Below are 16,195 nucleotides of genomic sequence, written 5' to 3' on the forward strand. Positions count from 1 at the left end.
ACACAGATATTCCCTCTTGCCAAGCATTGTTTAATGTTGGTCTTGTTGAGCAGTACCACCAGACGATGCCAGTGAGCCCACTTAAGAAAATGGGGGCCAAAGCCTCTACTGGCGCAAGGGCACTGTCATGGTCTAACCCCAGCCAGCAACTCAGCCCCACACAGCTGCTCGCTCGCTCCCCCCTGGTGGGATGGGGGAGAGAATCAGAAGGGTAAAAGTGAGAAGACTCGTGGGTTGAGGTAAAGACAGTTTAATAGGGAAAGCAAAGGCCGCACATGCAAACAAAGCAAAACAAGGAATTCATTCACTGCTTCCCATCGGCAGGCAGGAGTTCAGCCATCTCCAGGAAAGCAGGGCTCCATCACGTGGAACGGTGACTTGGGAAGACAAACGCCATCACTCCGAACGTCCCCCCTTCCTTCTTTTTCCCCCAGCTTTATATGCTGAGCATGACGTCATATGGTATGGAATATCCCTTTGGTCAGTTGGGGTCAGCTGTCCCGGCTGTGTCCCCTCCCAACTTCTTGTGCACCTGCTCGCTGGCAGAGCACGGGAAGCTGAAAAGTCCTTGACTGCTATAAGCACTGCTTAGCAACAACAAACACATCAGTGTGTTATCACATTATTCTCCCGCTAAATCCAAAACACAGCACTATACCAGCTACTAGGAGGAAAATTAATTCTATCCCAGCTGAAATGAGGAGGGGGACACAACTTTGGTGATGTTGTGAAGCTCAGGGCACGGCGTGACTACCACTGTAATTCAGCAAAACTATCAATTGTCTTTGTACTGAAATAACAGCTAACAGTCTTCTGCGATACAAATACTTATATCCATCAGGTGACACATAGTCAGGATTTCTGGAGACATTGGGTGATTCTAAAGTGTTATTTCAGGTGCTCAGCATGCCTCAGGGTCATGCTTAACATTTCAGACAACAAATACTTTAATGATTCTTTTACTGTAGAATATAGTCATTATTATATATACATGTAAAAACTTAGAAATTTAATGCTCGTTCTCTCCTGCCTTGTACCTGGTGTAATCATTTACTATTTGTAAAAGGGATGAGACATGCTACGTTAATAGAATATTAGTATTTTGCATTCACTTTTCAAATGTAGATATAAATATACAATGTACAAGAGCTCAGCAGTTTTTAATACTGCATTTCCAAAGTTTAGGAGAAAATCACTTATATTTTACCAGAGATTTTTTCAGATGCACTGTATCCTTGTGCTATTTCATCTAGACATAAAACAGTGGGAGGAGGAATTAGTCTTACAGATGTAACCTGACTTCAAAAGAGATTAAGGCCAGTTATTTACACCAGTATATTCCCCACTGACTTGGTAGTTTGTAGTAATTCTGAACCTAAGTGTACATCTGGAAACAAACAACAAAACATGAAAGCCATTATAATTCATATAGACCTTCTAATAATTCATATAGACTTTCCTTATCCATAGTTTTGCCTAAGACATCCTTCTTCTGTAATTATTATATTGGAAGCTAAGAATAATTACCTTTAGATGTTTTATAAAGTCAAGGCAAAGATGGATTATATATCTGATAACCTACTCTGGATCAAGAAACCAAAGACCTTACTAATTCCTCATGAAAGCATGTGCAATTTCAATGAATGCTCTCCACCCACTGGTATCAGTTGAATTTAAGCTCATCTTCATCATACAGAGATTTCATCATGAAAACGTATTTTAAAAATGCAGAAATGTCCATGTTGCATTCTTGTGTTTCTCTTTTGCAATGTTATTCTTTGTCCTTTGGAAACTAGCATTGGTTTTGTACTGTACCATATACAAGTGTAGTTTTAAAGAGTTTCTCATTATTTTGTAATGAATGCTAGAAATCAATGATCACAGAAATCAATAGACCAGTGTGCAAATTAGAAAAACTCTCAAGTATGGTGAAGTTGTCATTTCTAGGTACAAATATATATTATAAATTAGATATAAAAATATATATAATTAATATATAATATTAATAAAATAAGAATAAGAATAAGAATAAGAATAAGAATAAGAATAAGAATAGAAGAAAGAAAAAAGAAAGGAAGGAAGGAAGGAAGAAAGAGAGAAAGAAAGAAAAAGAAAGAAAGAAAGAAAGAAAAGAAAGAAAGTAACTCTGTGTTGTTCTACCTGTAAATAACTTTCACATTGTACGCACCTCTCGGTTTAAGCAAGTTCTGTAAGCACGTGAGCTTTAATCAAGCTATTTCTGTTCTCAGCTCTCCAGTTCCTGAAGAAGAGACCGAGAAGTAGTAAAAACTCAGGAGGTAGTATAGTCAAACTTCACACAGGAAAAGGATGCTCAGATGAAGTAAATACAAAGTGACTCATAGTAGCCACAGAAGAGTAGGATTTTCATTAAAACCCGTAAATTCTGTATAGTTCCTTTCTTCTTCTTCCCACTGACAGAACCACAAAGCCCAGATTTTCATCACTGTTATGGTTGCTTTGAGTTCCACTTCCCATTTACTCCTTCTGCAAATCAGACAGTTTATCCTAATATCCAGCCTCACAAATTCACTGTCAGGGCCCTACGTGCACTCACCTGTCCCAGAAGTTTATCTGGCCACGTCCAAGACAAGCTGATAAGGTCTGTTTTGAAGAAAGACCTGGAAAAAGCATCAGCAAGGCTTCTTCCCATGGGACCTGCTTTAAAACTGAAGCTCTCCCTGTTGAACCGGACACATACAAGTCCATGGGACCTGATGGGGTGCACCTACAGGTGCAGTGGGAACTGGCTGATGTTGTTGTGATGCCACTTTTGATTGTCTTTGAAAAGTTGTGGTGATCTGGGGAGGTTCCTGAGCATTGGAAGAAGGCAAATGTCACTCTTATCATCAAGGAGGGCCAGAAGGAGGACCTCAGGAATGACAAGCCAGTCAGCCTCATGTCGATCCCTGGGAAGGTGATTGAGCAAATAATCCTCAAAAACACATTAAGGATAAGGAGGTGACTGGGAATAATGAGCATGGATTTTTGAAAGGGAAATCAAGCTTAACTGACCTGATAGCCTCCTATGGTGTGATGACTGCCTCAGTGGATGAGGGGAGAACAGTTGATGTTTATCTTGACTTCAGTTAGGCTTTCAACACGTTCTCCTTAACATTCTCATAGATGAACTGATAAGGTGCAGGATAGATAAGTGGACAGGTGAGTTGGAAATTGGCTGAACAGCTGGGCCCAGAGGGTTGTGATCAGTGGCACGAAGTCCAGCAGAAAGCAGTCAATAGTGGAGTATCCCAGGGGTTGATACTGGGTCCAATAATGTTTAACTTCTTCATTAATGACCTAGATGATGGGACAGAGTGCACCCTCAGCAAGTTTGCAGATGATACAAAACTGGGAGGAATGGTGGACATGCCAATGGTTGTCCTGCCATTCAGAGGGACCTCAACAGGCTGGAGAAATGGGCAGACTTTATGAAGTTCAGTGAAGAGAAATGTTAAGTCCTACATCTGGGGAGGAATAGCCCCATGCACCAGTACTATACACTCCAGGAGCTGACTGGATGGAAAACAGCTTTGCAAAAAAGACCTGGGGGTCTTGGTGAACAAGTTGACCATGAGCCAGCAATATGCCCTTGTAGCAAAGAAGCCTTACGGTGTCCTGGGCTGCACTGGGAGGAATGTTGCCAGAAGGTTGAAGGAGATGATCCTTCTCCTCTGCTCAGCCCTGGTGAGGCACATCTGGAGTGCTAGGTCCAGTTCTGGGCTTCCCAGTACAAGGGAGAGAGAGAGGCATACTGGAGCAAGTCCGGTAAAGGGCCACTAAGACGATTAAGGGCTTGGAGCATCTAACATAGGAGGAGAGGCTAAGAGAGCTGGGATTGTTTAGTCTTGAGCAGACAAGGCTCAGGAGGATCTTATCAAAGTACGTAAATACCTGGTGGGAGGGAGTACAGAAGATGGAGTCAGACTCTTCTCAGCGGCGTCCAGTGACAGAACAAGAGACAACGGGCACAAACTGAGCACTGGCACAGGTTGCCCTGAGAGGCTATGGAGTCTCCATCCTTGGAGATATTCAAAACCTCACTGGACACAGCCCTGAGCAACCTGCTCTTGTTGATTCTGCTTTGAGCAGGCGAGTTGGACTGTGATCCTTCCTCAGTGGCTGTAACAGGACCCTTTGACAACATCTTTTCCAGGACACAGAGGAAAAAGAAAACAAGCACCATCAGCATACAGATGTTAGCAGTAAATAACTGTATGCCGGGACGCCTGGAGTTCTAAAGTGATCTTCATTGTTTTAAAGCTTAAAAAGAGCAAACTGAACAACATGTGCTAGGTAGCACCAGTCTGTAACCAAAAGACTGGAAAACTCTTCTTTGCAATGCAGTGTGACAGTAACGTGATGAGCAGTAGCTCTCTGCCATTGCAAGGCTGTGTTGAAAAGCAAGGTGCACAGGGAACCTCAGGAATCTGATTTACTTCTTTGCTCCCTTAAAGACTTGCTTTAGGTTTACCTTAGGTAAACTAATACCTTGAGTGAAACAGAATCTAAAAACAAACAAAAATCCCTCCCATCCCCAAATAAACTGAAAATAAAGCTCTAATTACAGAGAAATAATTCACTGCCAAGCAGAATGTCGCAGAACAGGATTGTATGACTAGCAGATATGTCAGAACTGAATTTCAGAAAAGGATGTAATTTCTTCCTGAATCTCATGAAAAAGCTCAAAACATCCTCAGCGTAAGTGCGGTAAGTACATTTAATTCAACCTATATGCTGAACTATGGAAATGGCCGGGAATATTTAGCTATGGCTAACATACTGTTCCTTTTTTGCCCCCTCCTTAAACACTGTACTCTCTCCACAGCCCAGATATCCAGTGTAAGCCAGTTTTCTCTCTCAAAACCTAACTCAAATTCACTATTCTCATATGTTCGTAAAAGCTTTTAAATATACATTTGCACAGGATCCTCTCACCTCCTTACAAAAGACAACTGCTTCCCACCATTAAAATAAGAAGATAACTGAAATACTGGGAAAGCACATTCCTCTCATTTATCCAGTACGTGTTATATTGTTTATCTAATTAAATTGTAATTTCCTTTGGACAAGACATATGTGCAGAGCAGCACGCAGATTTGTTTTCCAACGACAGACTGAAAAATGCCAAACTGAGAAACAACAGTCACTGCACAGCTCAGGGTGCAGGGGATCCCTGAGTCGGCCTTTACCTTCGGTAGCTGCAAAGCTTCCTGGGTTAGATCATGAACATTGTTTTGATAGCTACCCAAACAACTTCAAACAAGGATATATTGTTATATATTCAGGAAGCCGTTGCTGCAGCTGGATTAGCTTCAGACTCCATCCGATCTGCAGCCCTGCCAGAGAGCCACTGCAGCAACCCCCAGCCTGATACTATGAAGCCTGAGGAGCCAATCCTACCCCCATTGAAAGAAATGGAAAAATTCCCATTTACTGCAGTAAAATAGATAAGATCCTAAGTTTCAGTGCTTCCACTAACACTGTTGTCACTCAGTGACATCATACCTCGAAAATGTCCTTTATAAAAGTAGTAGGGATTTTTAAAAGAAAACAAAAAACCAAACCCTCAAACAGAAGGAAAATGCTTGATGCATTACCTGAAAACCTGGCTGCATATCTAGCAGAGCTGACATGGCTACTCTTAAAATGACTAGACGTTTCCTCTAGCAGCGTAATGTCAGCATTGCCACGGTTCCCTTCAAGCAAGAGATTTTCATTTACTTATCTTTCCTCTGACAAATATCTTTCCTAATGACAAATCACAGGCCTTTATTATCTTCCTGTTGGCTTAAAAAATAAAATAGATTGTTTGAAACAGTTCCAGTTCTGTGCGTACATCAAGAACAGAGCTCGCTCTTAACATAGAGCCACCTGCTGACAGCCAAGTATATTCATTTTAAATCCTTAAAATCAGAACTGGGTGGTGTTCGTATCACATGTTGATAATTAAAAAATAATGGTTAGAAAATATGTAAGTCAATTTTAACCAACAGAAACCTTTTACTTCTACCCATGTTGAATTTGGACTGCTGTCTCTGTTTCCTAGAAAACAGCTCTTAGCAATTTTTTTCTGGCTCTTTATCTATATCAAAGGGCTTTGAGGGAGAGAAGTTAAAAAGCAGGTCATTAAAAACAAAGATAACTGTGCAGCAACCCTATTGAATCTTTAAACATTTGTCAATCTGCACAGATACTACCCGTGATATTTGAGAGAGATGCCTTTTGCAGTTACCAACACTTCTGGATTTTAATTTCAGAGGTGGGCAAATTTCCATTCACCCTGATTCTGTTCAGTAGTGAAAGGAGCTGCCAAAGCCAGAGGGCAAACAGCACGGTGTGACAACACAGCATATCTCTGACCAGTGTCCGGATCAAGAATGCCTGATGGAGCAGCTGGCTCTGAAAGACATGGTCAGTCTGAAAGTTTTAAACTGGCTTGTTTTCAGACTGATTATTCAGTCTGCTCTGCCTCATGCACCTGGGGACGTTTCAGATGCCATCACCTGTGCATGCCTGAGAGGCTATGACAAAACACCTGCATTCCAACCCTTTTTAAAGCAAACAGCCAGTGCACGTGCTGGTGTATTAGGTGGCAAGTACATATGACGGCTTAAGGCCATGCAAAAGCAGAATATTTTCTGCAAATCCTGATGACGGTGTTTGTTTATTTACAAATACAACTGCTTAGAGTTGTATGAAGAAATGGGGGGGGGGAGGGGTGCATACACGAGACCCTCAGGTATCTGTTTATTTCCTTCTCAGGGTTGTACAGAAGCAGTCTAACAAAATCTAATGCCGTTATTGATCTAGCAACATTTGATCCCTTTCTGCTCGTGTTGTCCTGAAATGTCTCCGGTGTGAGAGACGGCTGCTGCCTGGGGCTGCACCTGGCTCTCTTGCCATCCTGCACCACCTTGCAGCTCAGGGCTTGTGGAGCTCTAACTTGCCCTAATTTCAGTCCTGCCCATACACAGAAAACCCCTGTCCTAGAGGCTAACTCAGCCGGCCCGGCTTGCCGATAGAGGGCAGTCCTACACTGGGATGGGGTTCTGTGCCCACGCACTCGGATCCACGCGTGCCTGTGCTGCCTGCTGAATGCACACTGGCCATACTGGAGTTCCCCCATCCGTCCCAGTCGTCCGGGCAGGGCACGCAGCAGACTCGCTCTGCACCTCTGGCATTGCCGTTGTGCTGCAATAGAGAAGCACAAGGGCAAAGCCTTAAAACCTCGCTCCTTGAGCTCCATGAGAAGAATTAATTTCTGTGCGTGCATCTCTTTGGTTAATGCTTGCATAGCCTCTGTCAAGCAATATATAGGCACTGCATACTTAATGCTTCTGCACTTTTAAGAGTATGTGTGTTAGGAGGGAAAGACTAAACACATAATCTAAGGTAGAAAGGATTCACTCTAAGGGATCATGGGTCTACATGTACCCACTCTAAGAAGCAAAATGGACATTTGACACTGATAGGGAGGAGCCAGCATCACAGAAAGGAATGTGCTATGCAGAAAAGCCAATTAGATATGGATATAGTAAATATGTGGAAAAAGGGGAAGGTGCTTCAGTTAGATCTGTGGAAATAACGTGAAATACGACCAATCTCTACAAGGTTGTCCCAGGGACAGCAACCAGTTTTAGTCCAAAATGACAGATTGGCCTAATAAAGTGTGTCTCAAAGCCGAAGCAAGTAGGCAGCGTCTGGCAGATCTCAGCAGGATGGCCAAAACCTTCGCAAGACACCTGCAGCCAAGAGCCTTCGAGAATCCACTCTGAGCAGATCCAGGCTACCAGGTCTGCACTCAGCCCAAACACAGCTTGCTCATCGACCTCGTCCAGGGGATGCAGCTCAGAAGGCAGCCAGAGCACACATTTCATCCGGATCCCTCATCCCTGCGCTTTCCCTAAAAATTGAACTTAATTGGCATAAAACCCATAGAGTTAAAACAGGCTGACCTTTTACCTTGGATATGCTTACGGCAGTATATTGTGCATATAAAAGTACAGCTTGTTCTCCCCTCCAGTACTCCCCAAGAGTGACTACATCAGCATTGCTTTTTCCTTCTTTAAAAACAAACAAAAAAACCCAACCCCAAAACATTATAAAATGATGAGTAGGCCAAAGTTTAGCTGAGAAAGTTGTTGAGACAGAGGCCTTGGCTGAGGGCCCATCAAAATCAATAGGAGTCTTTCCATTTACTTAATGGGCTTTGACTGAGCCCTAAGTGAAGGGGGGGGGGGGATCTGTGCTGATTACCCACTAACAAAGAAGTGTTTGAAATAATCTGCTGCCATCTGTCTTTGTTTTGCTAACCCACTCAGCTGGGCCTGAACGGAAAATCCATCAGATGAATAGAGAATTAATTATCGCAAGAACAATCCATTTGCATTTCTCACCTTCTACAAGAACTACCCCCATTGACCGCGGGGGAGATGTCCTTGCATAACTACAACAAACCACGAAGAAATTAAGAGGATGCAGCTGTTACATACATATGTGTATATGTCATGGAAGTTATAAAAATAAGTGGATTTCTTCAGCCTCAAAGAGCTGCTCTAAGATTTCTGTTGTATTCAGAGGGGTCAATAACATTATCTGGGTTTGGGGGTAGAAAGGAGTTTAAGTTTCTTTTAAGAAAAGATTGGTAACATTTCATGTGATTGCTCAACTCTCTCCAACTATATGGACATGGAGCTGATTATAGGAATCTGTGGAGAAGAATTCTGGAATCCGGAGTTTCGGATAGGACTTTGGCAATGCTGCAAAATCATAAACAAAAAAGGGGGAGATGTGGAGAAGAATTAAGAGGTGGCCTAATGAGTACCAGCTGATTCAAGAACAGAAACAGGTGAAGGGAATTGTGAGCCTGTGATCGTTGCCGGAAGGAAGATATAAGAGGGGCAACGGAGAGAGATGCAATGAATGGAGAGAGAGGCGCAATAGAGAGAGAGAGAGAGATGGTAGGGCTGCCCTGTTATGATAAAGCCTGTGCATGTATGCTGCAACAGGAATCTAATGCCATTGCATGCAGTGTTATATGTGTATATGTCTACCTGGGGGAGAAAAAGGAATGACACCATGGGGACGAGAAAAGCTATGGAGGACCAGATTATTGGATCCCTTCTGACAGGAGGACAAATCCTCTTTTTAGAGTCACCACATATAAGCAAGAGTACAGAAGCTTAGCAACAACCTGATAAATCAGTATTCAGTCAGCGTTGCAGAAGGAAGGAGGGGACACAGTTGACTGCTTATTTAGGGGACGTGAAGTCTATTTCTACGGGAAGGAGCAGCACGTGCAACAGAGTCTGTGAGTCCAGTGACTCCGAGCCAGTGGGACACACACCTACCTAAAAGCACTTCAGCCATTTGCACTCACTGCAAATACATAATTGTTTATCAGGCTCTTAACCTAGCGAAATAACTGGAAATAGAACTTCTCTGGCAACTCTTCACCAGGCAATGATACCACACAAAAAAGTTACAGCTCTTCTTTCCGTTTCTTCCAGAGATGGTTACTTCAACCGCGTATTTACATTAATCCCTCTACCAGTCGATCAGGGTTTCTTTCATCAGAGAGCACTACCCTTTGCCTAGGGTGAAATACTCTCCTTCTAAGCGAATGTGTTTTCCTGAGACCATCACAGTTCATGATCAACCTAAGATGATCTGTAATAAATAGGTCTTCAGATTCCAGAGAATTACTTTGGGTTTAGTCACACAAAAAATGGGCACACGTATAATTGAGGCCCACAGAATGTTTTGGGGTACCTTCCCGAAGCATTCAGAAGATTTTACTGACTCTGACTCCAAAGAAATCACTTCCTAATTTCAGATTTGCAAAGACCCAAGCAGTAGTTATAATTTTCAGCCTACTACATTTTACAGACAAAACGAAATTTTGGTAAAACTTTACAGGAGTTCAGTGGCATTTCAGAAGAGATTAATTTGTATGACATGTATGTCCAAAGGTGACAAAAGGATGATAAAGTATTTAACCTTGGTGACTCACAAGGAAGAAGCTTGTGACCTCTGCTGCGTGAATGGAGCTGTAACTGCATTTTTTGAACCTCGTGGAAGCCAGCAGAATGACTGACATCCAGACCCACGCCTACTCTTTGGCTCCAAAGTTACTCTACAGTAACGCGTCACAGGAACAGACTCATTCTCAGTCACTCATCATGGGAACATGGGTCAATATGGCAGTGGATATTCCAGCTCTGGGTGTGTTTAAGAGCTCTCTTCTCAGGTCTGTGGTGGTAGTAACATGCTCCTAGTATCTGTCAGAAAGGGAACGGCTCAAATGTGACCGTGAGATAAGGCTGGCAGCCCCGTATCCTCAACAACATATTCCACTCGCTTCATTTCAGAAACTAAGTAAGGCTGGGCCGGGTGTTACTTGCATGGTAGACCACCAGGAAAACATGCCCAGCTGGAGCAGTGATAAACAGCATGATTTCTCAAGAATCATCCAGACTTCTTATCAATGCCGTAAGTGAAAGGGTATAGTAACTCTGTGCTCTGAAGTGTCGTGACCCACACTAATTGGGTTTGTCACGCATATCACCCAATGGTCGGAGTCAAAACCAGCAAAGCCAAAGCTGACGGGTGGGCAGGCCAGAAGAGAGCTACATGGGCTGGGGCCGGTGGGGGAGGCACAAACAGAAATCTGAGGTCGTGAGGTGGGAGAGGACAAGACTTTGGAGCCGAGGTGACCAGGGGCAGGAAGCTGCAGTTGAGCAGTAGTAGAAAGCGAGGGGTGAATAGTGAGGCTCGGTCGTTCCGATGTGGGAACTATCGACCTTACGGCATAAACCCATTCCCCTCCTTCTGCAGCCTGACCCACCCAAAGGCAGGCGTGAGGGAAACCAGTGGGTATTGGGGTGCACCACAGACCAACCCAATGGCTAACAACTACTCCTCTTCCTAAGGGATTATAAAAGACAGCTACACACATATGAAAATAGTCACAGTGTAAAAAAAGTCCTGTTCAAGTCTGAAGGCTGACTGTGGATATTTTGCAGGAATGGGTACAGAGGCAGGCCAGCTCTGGTCAGAAGGCATTTAGCTCCTAAGTCAGGCTTGGACTCCATACTAGTTCTGACAGTCACTTGACTTTGAGAGCTCCTGGAGCCTACCAAGAGCCTTTTTATCCAGAGAGTGAAAGTACCTGAAGAGAATCTAAAAGCAGTAAGTCATAGCAATATTTTTCTCAGTCTGTTTCAGTCTGTGGTCCCTAAAAATTTCCTAGTGGAGCTGCTGTGGAAATTTCACGTGCACATAGATTACTGTGTAGCATCTATGAATCTAGTTCCTGTTTGTGTATCCCTTAAAAATGACTGACCAAACTCAGAGGTCAACACATCACAGGCTGAAACACATTAATTCAAATGCAGTGGGACCCTCGGGAAGGTCACTCATTAAGCTGTCTGACTATTATTGCCTTAGTCTTTATGTTTTCATAAAGATTTCACAAAATCAAAATACAATAATTGTTATTTTTAATTAAACTTTGAAAGCATGCCATAAAAGACATAAACTAGAGATACTCCTTGTCCAAGAAGATTTTAAAGATCTACTTTTTAAATTAATTAGTGCCGGTACCAAAGAAGCGTGAGCTCGCAGCTCAGTCTGGGGGTCAGTAGTTCTGGAGTGTTGCCTGGAGTCTGAAGTTCTTCAGGATCTGCTATAAAAATCATAACATCGCTGGTGAAAAGCCTCACGAAATAAAATCTAAATGCTTATAAAATAAAAAGTCGTATTTCTTTCTGAATAATATTTTCTTTCCTTCCTGTGGGGAATATCACTAAACAATAATAAATTGTAAAGATGTTAGAAACAAACAAAAAAAATTAACAGTGATATAGTTTTATTTGGAGCTTATACATTTTTGAAGTTGCAACTTTTGAAAGGTAAAATAAAAGATTTCGTATTATCCTTGGCATGATCAGAATAAACAAGCATTAATTTTCCAGTACATTATCTTCAATAATGACTCTCATGGGCAACATTTCTGCTTTTCATTACTGCTGTCACAATGTAGCTCTCAATAAGACAGCTTTCAGCTAAACGCTGCCCACAAATATCTGCAATTTGTTCACACGTATGGTATTGCAAAGGGGGTAAATGAGGGCAAAGCCTGACCTTCCGATTTTAATATCCTATCTAACTATAAAACATCTAAATTTAAATTTGTCTTTGAAGAATTTCACACCGCTGAAATACTTTTGGCAGGGTATATTTTTTCCCATGTATACAGCATGTGCCCATCCATCAACACTGTCTTGATCCTATTGTTAAAATAACTGAAAACCAAAAAGAACAAAATAAACCAAAATACCCACCCATGAAATCTCAAAGAACATTTTTCTGGGCCATATGGTTCACTGCAGTGAAAGGTTAGTCTTTTGTTCAAACAGGGCTTTCAACATCGGAATCTTTGCTGGCCACAAAACCATTTCCAGCCAATTACAGAGGATTTTAATTAGCATCAAAAAATGTTCCCAGCTTCTTCTGCATAGCCCTGCAGAGCAGCGAGATCACCTTTAGGAGGAGCCTCATCCCCTCCTGTACAGCTAATAAAAACACTCGGTGGCTCATGCAAAGCTGTTAGGTATTATAAAATACGGTTTCATTAACAAAGATTCTGAAAAAGACGGAAAAGATAAAAAGCAACCTCATGAGATCTTTTACTCCACAGTCTTATCTCAAAATAATGAGCTGTATCTAAGCCTTCTGTGATGGATGCTTGTCTAATTTGCTCTTAAAAACTTTCAGTGATGGTGCAGTAGTGGGTGACACAAATATTAAGAATGAACAACCAAATCTTTAACATGAACAGCCTGACAGAAATAAAACAGAATCAGAGGCAGTGGAGGTAGAAATCTGCTGAATAGTAAAAGCAGTTTAGAAACAAATACCATTATTTTGAGGACACAGTGAAGAATAGAAACTTGGGTCTCTATGGAAGGGATAAGAAATAATTAAATTTACCTAGGGGCGGTCACAAGAGTTGTTGTAACAGAAATCAGGATCAGACTTAGCCGAAAACAGGAAAGGGCAGAAAGGCTGAACAGAAGGTCAGCTTTTGCAAATCTAAGCCAACCCTTGTAACCTGTTACCTTTGTTGCTAATGCTGCTGTAAGCACATCTCTTCACTTCTTGCACTCCCCTCTTAGGTCAAGGGAGGCAAGGTACAGAAACACTTTATTCTGCATTAATCTCGCTCATGTAATTTGTCAGAGCTTTGAGAAATAGAAGGAATGTCCAAATTGATCCTTGCTGTCCTGATTTGTCCTTTGTGTCATTTGAACACCGGCCCAAGCAGTGTCTGTGTCTAATTGACTTCATACCTTCAGTAGGCACCTTACAGTCACCTTAGAGTTGAAAGGTTTCCTAATGGACAACTTAATTCTCCTTTCCTACAGGTTAAGCCCCTGTAGGCATAAAGAAAATTTTATTCCATTCCTTTTTATGGAGTGCCCTAAAATAATTGAAGCCTGTGATTTACATCTCCACCCAACCTTCCTATTTCCCAAACTACGTAGCCCATACACCATGTTTTCCGGATCTCTGATCATCCCCGCTTTCCTCTGGGTTTGTCAACTTTTTTCTTGAAGGGTGGTAAGGAAAACCTGGCCTGATACTGCACGCTCACCAGTGTGAAGTTGCATGCAAAACTACCTCAGGTGCCTTCTCCTCCCTGTTAAACACACCATGTGCAGACTTCTTTTCATAGCAATACGACCCCTGTGAGGAGTGACTTAAGCAAACTTGTTTAACTTGAACTGCAGCGGAGAGGTAACACGTATGGAGTCAGTCACTGCACCTCAGCAAAAGGACAGTAAGACAGTAATTTAGTAAGAGGGATTAACACAGTTGCTTATTTAACTCCACCTCTAGTGTTCAATATCAGCCACGTACTTTGTCCCCTGCATGATTAATGTGATGACTGAAGCAAAACGTTGCTAAGCATTCTGGCCTCGTCACCTCAACTACGTTTTTTTTTCCCTCCCTGTAAAAGAGTGGGATGATTCTGCCTCTTACAGCTAGTGTCCTTATACTGAACGTTGTCTTGTCACATCCGTTTTTAATGAGATCTCATTTTTTGCCACAGCCTGCCAGATTTGGCTCATGCTACTCTCTTACACTCTTCCTCAGTAGGTTCTGCACACATCTCATCTGTACACTGTCTTGCTGGTGTTCAAAGACATTTCTTTGCACTGAGGTGCCCAGCTCCTAGGTCAGTGATTTTACTCATCTGATGGCTTTACTGCTGCTTGCTCAGAAAAAAGGGAGTATTAGTGCAGCTTGTGAACCTACAGGTAATGCCCTCATCTCCTTACAGATCAGGACAGACTTCAAAAAGACATGTTTTTCCTGTTACTCTTAAGTCAACAGCTGTGTTTATATTAGTTATGACAACTGCCGTGCAAGTTGAAGCACTAATGCCGCTGGAGGAGCGTATCCTTGCAAAACACACCGTCCCTGCCTCAGAGGTGTGGCAGGCCTTGCACTGGGTATGTCTCCTCGGGGGGCTGCTTGGCGGTGGCTGCACTGGTTGGATGTCTCTGCAGAGACCTCTGGGAAGAGGCATGTACCAGAGGAAAGCTAGGCTTCTGTAAGACCAAAATTTCCACCTCCTCCAGACATTTGTGCCCCAGCCTGTTTGGAAAAATCCTTAAAGTTACTGCAATTTCCAGATGGTTTCTAAGGGGCACTCTCCCTTCTCTTCCACAGGCAGAGGTAGGAAGAGACAGACCAGCTGAGAAAACATCTCCTCCTCCTCTCCTATTTCCTCTTGCCACAGCAGGAAAAGCTTCAGTATATAGACGAGTTTTTTGACAGTAGAGAAACACTTGGTAAGAATTCCTTACAAATGCACCACTTTGCATAAATAACTTCAGTTGTGGCCCACAATCAACGATAAGATACAAATCCAGGGGAAAACAGGCTGTTTGGAGTCCAGTGGTCAGAGAATTATTTACTGTTCCCCATTTCCCGCTCTCCATGACATATTGTCACGGAACTGTAACAAAACTAAATGTCATAGAAAACAGGAAAAGATGGGTCCCCACACACACCTGCGAGCCCTAAGTAGCCTGAGGAGGAAGAGATAGAAGCCTGGGCTCAGATTCCCAATGGGAAATTTGTTGGTTTAAGCTTTGCTCTGAGGAAAGGAGCTATTTACTCCACCAGGCTGGGAAGGAGGTGCCATCCAAGAAAACAATTTGCCCTGGACTAAAAGATTGGTTGGTTGTTTTTTAATAGCTGATAAGGGCCCTGAGGACTGAAGACATCTAGCAGGTGCTAGCCTGCTTGTTAGAGAAGCCTGGAGAGTAAAGAAATACTGTGAGCGGCTCTTCGTGCCCTAAACAGGCTGGCACAGGAAAAACAATCCAGGTAACTACCTATCCCAACCCTGGGGGTAACCTGAATGCTGGTGGCAAGGGCCTCCAGAGTCTTCCCCTGATCAGCAGTGGCAGGGTTTCCTTCCTGCACCTCCCTGGTGCAGGTGTGGCCCTAAGTCAGGGCCAGGTTCTGAGGCTCCTGGCTCTGTTTTCCCTGCGCAATGGCGATTGGACAGCTCTGAGAAACAGAACCTGATTTCAGAGCCAAAAAATGCTGTATCTGTGCCCACAGGCATATATAAAAAGGAAAAACTGCCTTTGTACCTGCTCAGTAAACAGAAGCTGCTGCTCCCCTGCCTGTGGGAATAACACTAAATACCTCCACCGAAGCTACTGTATACATTAATCCAAGCTGTAAGCTTATTCACAGGCTCTAAAATCAGAAGCTGAGACACTTAATCTGTTGATTTGCTCTAATGCTGAGAGGCTTCAAATGAGATTGGCTTCCAACTGTTGCTATATTAGCGGTAACTAGCTAATATGTAGTATGTAACTCAGACACACACTAAACAAAATCCTTCTTGCTCCTTTCCCAGGTAAATCATACTGCAAAACGCACCTGAAGAAAGATTCCTTCCCAAGTGCGGCATCTTGCACCTCTTGTTCCATCCCCGCCTCTCTCGCCGTTTGTGCTGCGGACAGGCTTTAAACCTCGCTGAGGCTCAGCGCCGCCGCGACAAGCTGCTCGGGGTGGGGGGGGCTGTGCCGGCAGCTCACTCCCCTCGGCTGCCGGGCCGCCGCGGGGGAAGGGCCGGGCGCGGAGG

The 16,195-nt window shown here is 43.2% G+C and overlaps 1 long non-coding RNA gene across 1 annotated transcript; it reads right to left on the reverse strand.

The window, feature by feature from the left end:
• Window positions 1–234: 234 nt before the first annotated feature.
• Window positions 235–16,149, reverse strand: LOC142078878 (uncharacterized). The gene is made up of 3 exons (XR_012672382.1): window positions 15,991–16,149; window positions 2,189–2,260; window positions 235–557 (listed from the first exon to the last, which is right to left on the reverse strand). It is a non-coding gene; the product is annotated as an uncharacterized LOC142078878 (long non-coding RNA).
• Between the last annotated feature and the right edge of the window lie 46 nt (window positions 16,150–16,195).

This window comes from Calonectris borealis, chromosome 2 (genome assembly GCF_964195595.1).
Source record: "Calonectris borealis chromosome 2, bCalBor7.hap1.2, whole genome shotgun sequence".
In the NCBI taxonomy this organism is placed as follows: domain Eukaryota; kingdom Metazoa; phylum Chordata; class Aves; order Procellariiformes; family Procellariidae; genus Calonectris; species Calonectris borealis.